General features: G+C 49.6%; 1 pseudogene; it reads right to left on the reverse strand.

Moving 5' to 3' along the window:
- Positions 1–3,719: 3,719 nt before the first annotated feature.
- Positions 3,720–5,923, reverse strand: LOC131187512 (uncharacterized protein K02A2.6-like; annotated as a pseudogene).
- Between the last annotated feature and the right edge of the window lie 3,510 nt (positions 5,924–9,433).

Raw genomic sequence — 9,433 nt, forward strand, 5'->3', positions numbered from 1 at the left:
TTGCGAAGGTTGTAGAGAGTGCCGGGGCGCGACAGCTGCCCCAACACCTGGATGAAGATGTCTATCTAGACCCGTTCCAGTCCGGCTTCCGACCCGGATACAGCACGGAGACAGCTTTGGTCGCATTGGTGGATGATCTCTGGAGGGCCAGGGACAGGGATATTCCTCTGCCCTGGTCCTATTAGACCTCTCAGCGTTCGATACCATCGATCATGGTATCCTGCTGCGCGGTTGGGGATTGGGAGTGGGAGGCACCGTATATCGGTGGTTCTCCTCCTATCTCCGACCGGTCAGAGACGGTGTTGACAGGGGGCAGAGGTCGACCGCGAGGGGCCTCACTTGTGGGGTCCCACAGGGGTCGATTCTCTCGCCTGCTGTTCAACATCTACATGAAGCCGTTGGGTGAGATCATCAGTGGTTTCGGGTGAGATACCAGCAGTACGCTGATGACACTCAGCTGTACTTTTCCACCCAGACCACCCCAATGAAGTTGTTGTGAAGTGCTGTCCCGGTGTTTGGAAGCTGCGGGTCTGGATGGGGAGAAACAGGCTCAAGCTCCAAGACGGAGTGGCTGTGGATGCCGGCACCCCGATTCAGTCAGCTGCAGCCGCGGCTGGCTGTTGGAGGCGAGTTACTGGCCCCAAAGGATAGGGTGCGCAACTTGGGTGTCCTCCTGGATGATCGGCTGTCGTTTGAAGACCATCCAGGAGGGCCTTCCACCAGGTTCGCCTGGTTCGGCAGTTGCGCCCCTTCCTTGATCGGGATGCCTTATGCACAGTCACTCATGCGCTCGTTACCTCTCGCTTGGATTACTGTAATGCTCTCTACATGGGGCTCCCCTTGAAGTGCGCTCGGAGGCTTCAGTTAGTCCAGAATGCAGCTGCGCGGGTTATAGAGGGAGCTACACGTAGCTCCCATGTAACACCGCTCCTGCGCAGACTGCACTGGCTGCCTGTGGCCTTCCGGGTGCACTTTAAGGTGTTGGTTATGACCTTTAAATCGCTCCATGGCTTAGGACCTGGGTACTTACGGGACCGCCTGCTGTTACCACCGCCTCCCACCGACCCGCACGCTCCCATAGAGAGGGACTTCTCAGGGTGCCGTCCGCCAAACAATGTCGGCTGGCGGCCCCAGAAGGGCCTTCTCTGTGGGGCTCCACACTCTGGACGAGCTTCCCCGGGTTTCCCGCCAAAATATTTAAAGATACATTACACTCCTTCCCTCCCAGAAAACACTTTACCCCCTATTTACATTATATTTACATATTATTTCTCAACGTAATCACGTAAATAGACTGGGCGTCTCCTGACTCTTTCGGACCTGCGCAGTACATTCCCTGGGAGTGGGTCGAGCTGACCGGAGGGGCTGTTTGCTCCTCTCAGCTCCTTCTCTAGGCCATCCGGCCCTGGATTATTAGCAGAGTCGTCCCTGCTGTTTTCTACTGGAACCTGTGGGCGTCGCTGGACCTCCGGAAACTCAGATAAGTCCTGCGATTTTTCCGGGTTTGAGTCAGCTGTGGAATCAAACATTGTATAGTCAGGGCCTGTTTCAACTAATTCGGATTGTTCGGCTATGCGTTTTCGTATTTGGTCTATGTGGCGCCTCCATACTCGGCCGTCCTTTAACTCCACCAAGTATGATTTTGGGCCTGTTCTGTTTAGGATTTGTCCTGCTATCCAGGTTGGGCCTTCACCATAGTTGTGTGCCCACACTCGGTCTCCAATGTCCATTTCTCTTGTTTTTTCGATTTCCCCCTTGTAACCCTCCGGCGTATAGTTTGGATTTAAACGGTCTAGGGGGCACCTGAGCTTTCGGCCCATTAATAATTCGGCTGGGCTTCTGCCGGTTGTGACACAGGGAGTTCTGTGTTGGACGGCCAGGAAAACATCGATTTTTGTTTGCCAGTCGCCTGGCTTAAGTCTGGACAATGCCTCTTTTGCGCTCCGGACGGAACGCTCTGCAAGGCCATTCGTCGCAGGGTGGAAAGGCGCCGAGAGGGCATGTCGGATGCCCTCTTCTGCCAAGTACTCCTCAAATTGGGTTGCCGTGAATTGCGGGCCGTTATCGGAAACTAGCGTGTCGGGCAACCCATGGGTTACAAATAGGTGCCGTAGGACGGAGATCACGGCCTCGGCTGTCATGGATCTCATGAGAATGATTTCCAGCCATTTAGAGTAGGCATCTACTATTACCAGGAAGGTTTGGCCGTGGAAAGGGCCGGCAAAATCAATGTGTATTCTAGACCAGGGCCCCTGGGGTTTCTCCCATTCCCTAACCGGGGCCGTTGGGGGTAGCGGTCTGGACTCCTGGCAGGCCTGACATTTCCCTACCCTTTCAGCAATTTCTGAGTCCATTAAGGGCCACCACACATAGCTTCTCGCTAGGCCCTTCATCCTAACGATCCCTGGGTGACCCTCGTGGAGGAGATCCAACACCCTTTTCCTCAATTTTTCTGGGATCACCACTCGATCCCCCCATAGCAGGCACCCCCCTTGAGCCGAAAGTTCCCCGTTTCTTTACAAATTCTTTAAAACGCTCGCCCGGCGGGCCACCCTCTTGTACCCAACCAAGTACAGTTCTCAAAGTAATGTCCGGTATGGCCCGAGCCACCTCCTTAGGCGTGACTGGGCCAGAGTCCAGAGAGTCGATTAACAGAATGGGCGTCCCGGAGTGGGGTCTCGATCGCCCCTGGTAGTGGGCATCTGCTTAATCGTCCGCATGCCCCAACTCTTTTCCTGGCCGATGCTGCAGTTTGTAGGAGTAGGCTGCTAAAAGATAGTCCATCGGGTCAATCGGGCGAAAGTGCCACAGGCGTTGGCGATCGCCAGCCAGTAACCCTAACAGTGGTCTATGGTCTGTAACAATTTCAAAGTCTCTACCAAAAGCGTATTCGTGAAACTTTTACCCCTGACACTATAGCTAGAGCTTCCTTATCCAACTGGCTATAGTTCCTCTCTGTCGAGGACATCGTTCTGGAGTAGAAGGCTATTGGGGCTTCTGTGCCATTTGGAAGCCTGTGGCTGAGCACAGCCCCACCCGTGAGGGAAGCATCGCAACTAATACCAATGGCATTTTGCTATGATACTGAATCAGCAAGCTATCGCTCGAGTAGGTTTTTACTGCTTGAAAGCCCTAGCTTCCGACTTTCCCCAAGACCAAGCAGTATTCTTTCCCAGTAACTTATGTAGCGGCTGCAACGGTTGCCTTATTTCTCAACGTAATCACGTAAATAGACTGGGCGTCTCCTGACTCTTTCGGACCTGCGCAGTACATTCCCTGGGAGTGGGTCGAGCTGACCGGAGGGGCTGTTTGCTCCTCTCAGCTCCTTCTCTAGGCCATCCGGCCCTGGATTATTAGCAGAGTCGTCCCTGCTGTTTTCTACTGGGACCTGGGGGCGTCGCTGGACCTTCGGAACTGAGATAAGTCCTGCGATTTTTCCGGGTTTGAGTCAGCTGTGGAATCAAACATTGTATAGTCAGGGCCTGTTTCAACTAATTCGGATTGTTCGGCTATGCGTTTTCGTATTTGGTCTATGTGGCGCCTCCATACTCGGCCGTCCTTTAACTCCACCAAGTATGATTTTGGGCCTGTTCTGTTTAGGATTTGTCCTGCTATCCAGGTTGGGCCTTCACCATAGTTGTGTGCCCACACTCGGTCTCCAATGTCCATTTCTCTTGTTTTTCCGATTTCCCCTTGTAACCCTCCGGCGTATAGTTTGGATTTAAACGGTCTAGGGGGCACCTGAGCTTTCGGCCCATTAATAATTCGGCTGGGCTTCTGCCGGTTGTGACACAGGGAGTTCTGTGTTGGACGGCCAGGAAAACATCGATTTTTGTTTGCCAGTCGCCTGGCTTAAGTCTGGACAATGCCTCTTTTGCGCTCCGGACGGAACGCTCTGCAAGGCCATTCGTCGCAGGGTGGAAAGGCGCCGAGAGGGCATGTCGGATGCCCTCTTCTGCCAAGTACTCCTCAAATTGGGTTGCCGTGAATTGCGGGCCGTTATCGGAAACTAGCGTGTCGGGCAACCCATGGGTTACAAATAGGTGCCGTAGGACGGAGATCACGGCCTCGGCTGTCATGGATCTCATGAGAATGATTTCCAGCCATTTAGAGTAGGCATCTACTATTACCAGGAAGGTTTGGCCGTGGAAAGGGCCGGCAAAATCAATGTGTATTCTAGACCAGGGCCCCTGGGGTTTCTCCCATTCCCTAACCGGGGCCGTTGGGGGTAGCGGTCTGGACTCCTGGCAGGCCTGACATTTTCCTACCCTTTCAGCAATTTCTGAGTCCATTAAGGGCCACCACACATAGCTTCTCGCTAGGCCCTTCATCCTAACGATCCCTGGGTGACCCTCGTGGAGGAGATCCAACACCCTTTTCCTCAATTTTTCTGGGATCACCACTCGATCCCCCCAGAGTAGGCACCCCCCTTGAGCCGAAAGTTCCCCCCGTTTCTTTACAAATTCTTTAAAACGCTCGCCCGGCGCAGCGGGCCACCCTCTTGGTACCCAACCAAGTACAGTTCGCAAAGTAATGTCCCGGTATGACGCCCGAGCCACCTCCTTAGACGTGACTGGGCCAGAGTCCAGAGAGTCGATTAACAGAATGGGCGTCCCCGGAGTGGGGTCCTCGATCGCCCCTGGTAGTGGGCATCTGCTTAATGCGTCCGCATGCCCCAACTCTTTTCCTGGCCGATGCTGCAGTTTGTAGGAGTAGGCTGCTAAAAAGATAGTCCATCGGGTCAATCGGGGCGAAAGTGCCACAGGCGTTGGCGATCGCCAGCCAGTAACCCTAACAGTGGTCTATGGTCTGTCACAATTTCAAAGTCTCTACCAAAGACGTATTCGTGAAACTTTTTTACCCCTGACACTATAGCTAGAGCTTCTTTATCCAACTGGCTATAGTTCCTCTCTGTCGAGGACATCGTTCTAGAGTAGAAGGCTATTGGGGCTTCTGTGCCATTTGGAAGCCTGTGGCTGAGCACAGCCCCACCCGTGAGGGAAGCATCGCAAACTAATACCAATGGCATTTTGCTATGATACTGAATCAGCAAGCTATCGCTCGAGAGTAGGTTTTTTACTGCTTCGAAAGCCCTAGCTTCCGACTTTCCCCAAGACCAAGCAGTATTCTTTCCCAGTAACTTATGTAGCGGCTCGGCAACGGTTGCCTTATTTTTCAAAAAGACCGCGTAAAAGTTCACTAGACCCAGGAATGCCTGTAGCTCTGCTTTGTTTTTAGGCGCTGGAGCCTTTCTTATTGCCTTGACCTTGCTTTCAGTGGGGTGGATTCCTTCCTTGTCTATTCTGTAGCCTAGGAACTCTACAGATTCTACCCCTATTTGGCATTTGTTCACTTTAACCTTTAGACCGGCTGACCGGAAAATGCCCAGAACTTTTCTCAAATGTTCCCCCAATTCTTCTAAATTTTCGGCTGATACCAATACATCATCGAAATAGGGGATTACCCCCGGGAGCCCTTGCAGAAGTCGCTCCATTAAATTTTGAAAAAGACCAGGAGCCACACTCACCCCAAACTGTAACCGGGTACACTTGAAAGCACCTCTGTGGGTCACAATTGTCTGGGCTTCGGCTGTGTTGGCGTCTACGGGCAGTTGTTGATAGGCTTGGGCCAAATCTAACTTGGCAAAAACTTGCCCTTGCCCCAGCGAGTGCAGCAAGTGTTGCACCACGGGGACCGGGTAAGCGCTTTTTTGCAAGGCTTTGTTTAACGTTGCCTTGTAGTCAGCGCAGATTCTAACTGACCAATCTGGTTTCACTGGGGTGACGATAGGCGTCTCCCACTTTGCGTGATCGACTGGCACCAGAATCCCCTGATTGATGAGCTTGTCTATCTCCTTGTCAATCTTGGGTTTAAGGGCAAAAGGGACTCTCCTTGCCTTTAACCGAATGGGGGCTACCTGGGGGTCTAAATTGAAGGAAATAGGGGTCCCCTTGTACTTGCCCAGGCAGTCCTTGAAGACATCTTCGAACTCGTTCATGAGTGTGTCTTTTAGGTTAAGGTCACTTCTGTAGATGCCAGTCACTCCCATGCCCAATGCACGGAACCAGTCTAGTCCCAACAAACTTGGCAGGGTCCCTTCGACTATCGTGATGGGCAGGGTCTTCTTGTGTGGTCCGTACTCGACGCGGACGGAGGTGGTCCCACGAACAGGGATGCGATTCCCTTGGTAGTCGTGAACTCGTAGCCGCTGTGTTTGTAGTTTGCGTTTGGCGATTCTCGGCAAAGCTTTTGCAAAAGTGTCCCAGGACATGATTGTGATCGCTGACCCTGTGTCCACTTCTAGTCGGCACGGCACTCCTTCGATTTTCGGTTTTGTGAAGATTTTCTTCTCGACGTGTGTTGCTGCACGGCCTATTATCACGGTCGTTCAATTTGAATTCGCGCCCTGTTTGTTTTGACCAATCGCGGGTCACCTCGCCGATCCTGCACTCTGATTGGTTGGTTTAAATTTTCGGCGGGAAGGTTGGGGTGCTCGACAGACTTGAGCCAGGTGCCCCTTCTTCTCGCACCGCCGACATGTAGCGTCCTTGAACTTGCATCGTTGACGCTGGTGTTGCCCTCCGCAACTTCCGCATTCATCCCGGTCTTCTTTGCCCCTTCTCTCGGTGAGGCAAACTCCTTCCTCATCCTCGCCGTCTGATTCGGTCTGGATTTCTTCGTTATGGACCGGGGTTGATTTCGCGCTCGCCGTTGGCGTGAGTGGCTTTTGTAGGGTTTCCGCCGCTTGGGTGGACATCTCATGAGCTCTGGCTTCGTCCAGAGCGTTTGCCAGCGTTAGATTGCTTTTTGATAGCAGCCGCTTCCGCAAACGCATGTCTCTGACCCCACGGATGAGTTGCTCTAACAGCTCCTCATCCAAGTCTCGGTACCCACAATCCTTGGAGGCTTTTCTCAGGGCGGCCATGTACTCACTGATGGATTCGCCCTCTTGCTGTCTGCGCTCTCCAAATTCAAAACGCCGTACGTATTTAGACAGTGTTGGCGCGAAATGGTTCTTCAATAGATTTTGCAGAGTTTGCCAAGATACCGATTGTACCGGCGTTGGCTCTGCCAGGGCTTCCGCAATGTCGATGACCTCGGGACCGCAGTGGCTCAGGAAATATGCCCTTTTGCGGTTGTCTGGAACTCCTTGCAGCTCGTTTGCCTCTAGGAAGCTCTCGAAACGGGTCATGTACGTTCCCCATTTCTCCCTGGATGGGTCAAACGGCGCGGGCGGAGTGTAGCTGGCCATCTCCACGTTTCTGCCCTGAATTTGCTGGGTTCGGTTCTTCCGTGCGTTCAGCTCGTTCCTGGTGCTCTTTAGCCTCGATATCCCACCTTCGTCGCCAGTGTTAAGTTCGGGAAATAACGAGGCTGGAGACCAGGGTAGTGACAACAGCTCTTTAATATATGGTGAACCCAGCGACCAGGCTGGGGAAAAACCTCTCCTTATATACAGTTCAACCGGCGGCTTTAACCAATCAGCAACGTGCTTGTTTCCCGCCAAAACATTTAAAGATACATTACAATGCCTGATTTTTAAAAGGATCCCTTGGAATGGAAAGGGGAAAATACATGTAAACTCAATTAGTGCTAGCATTTGGTTCCTATAACACTTGCTCCTCTGGGTGAGGCCAAATGACAAAGCTATGAGAGAAGAAATAATGCAACAATTACTTAGGTGGAATCTGATGAGTTGTGATCCAGTCCTGGCAAAACTGCCTACTCTGCTTCCAGCACTTGAACCAGTTGGTTTTACAGGTTGGATCAGCGTCTGGGGCAAATGTGGGAAGGAATCACTAATGTTTTCTCAGTTGCAGAGAGCATCAATGGGAATGTCACATGGAAAAAAAGTAAAAATTATGCTTAATTTGTTTGTATTTACACTAATATAATATGAAAAAAACTCATAAAGATTGAAAAAATATGAAGAAGTAAAAATATTGAGAAACTCTTGTATCTTTCAGGATGAGTCCCAAATTCATTACACAATTACACTAAAAATATAATTTAGATATGTCCATGTTGCTTTTAAGTTGTTCCAGATTTATCTCATTACAATCCTTTGCTTTCAAGTAGAAATCAGCCAATGAAATATAGAGATATTACAAAGTCAGGAAGGAAAGTATGGCTATATTTTTAATTTCAGACTCTATGCGAGGCCTTTAGTAAACTTGCCTGATAGGCCTTAAAACCAGCCGGACTGAAGCAAAGTATTAGGCTATCTGTTAGGTCTGTACAGTACTTTGCCATTGATCCCCCACAAGTACAGAGGTATAGCACATGCCTATGATGCTTTATGTAGCTGCACCTTTTCCTGGGATTGCATAGGCAGCCACAACATAGTTTTGAGAAAAGGTGTTGCTGCTTTAACCTGTGGCAGGCTGCTGTTCATTTTTCCACATTCTGTGACAGCTTCCCAGTCTTCAATTCCTCACTTCCTCTCCCACCCAGTAACAGCCATTCAACTGCCTGTTGAAAAGGGAAGGAAGGAAGGAAGGAAGGAAGGAAGGAAGGAAGGAAGGAAGGAAGGAAGGAAGGAAGGAAGGAAGGAAGGAAGGAAGGAAAGCTTCCAATGTTCTCTGCCAGATTCTCATAAAGAAATTTAATGGGGAAGTTGGAACTAACTCCTGTTCCCACTGCTTTTTTGCCCACCCTCGATCATTCTATTTTCTGTTTAAGTAAGAAATATCTCTGAAACAATGACCCAATGGGGCACGTTTCAATACAAATACATACATACATACATACATACATACATACATACATACATACATACATACATGTCATTAGAGCATTATGCTTGAATGCAAGCAGGCTAACATTTCTGGAATTGAAAGATTTGAGACAGAATTGGAATAAAGCAGGCATTTGGTCTTAGCTGTACACATTCATAGAAGAGTCAATGTAAGCTTTAGCTATCTGCTTTTCTGTTATAGGTAAAAATAATTTTTGTTTCAATCCAGAGAAAATGAATAAAATGCTATGCAGGCGTATTTAATTTCATTTCTTCTGGGTAAAGATCCTAGAAATTTTTTTTTATAAAAAAGATGGACTTGCTATAATGCTATTATTACTTGCTTGTAATTAAAGCCTGTTTGAACATGCTTGATATTTGTTTAATGACAGAAGAAGAAAAAAATCACTGGCGGCTTCCAGGCAGAGCTAAATCTCTCCTAACTAACCAACTCTTCATTGACGTTATAAGCACCCCTGGGGGCATTGGATGCTATATTGCTTCCAGAGTCTAGGTCTCAAAATCTAATGAAATGTTTTTAAAGGGGCTCTTACAATTAGTGTATCTGATTTGTTTCCAGCCTTCTTAAAAATGAAAATGTTATAGAACTGTATGTTTTCCACTGAAAAAAAGGCTACAAAAATCTCATGTGAAATTTGATAACCATTCAAGAATCTTTTAAATATGTCAAAATGT

This window comes from Ahaetulla prasina, chromosome 1 (genome assembly GCF_028640845.1).
Source record: "Ahaetulla prasina isolate Xishuangbanna chromosome 1, ASM2864084v1, whole genome shotgun sequence".
In the NCBI taxonomy this organism is placed as follows: Eukaryota; Metazoa; Chordata; class Lepidosauria; order Squamata; family Colubridae; genus Ahaetulla; species Ahaetulla prasina.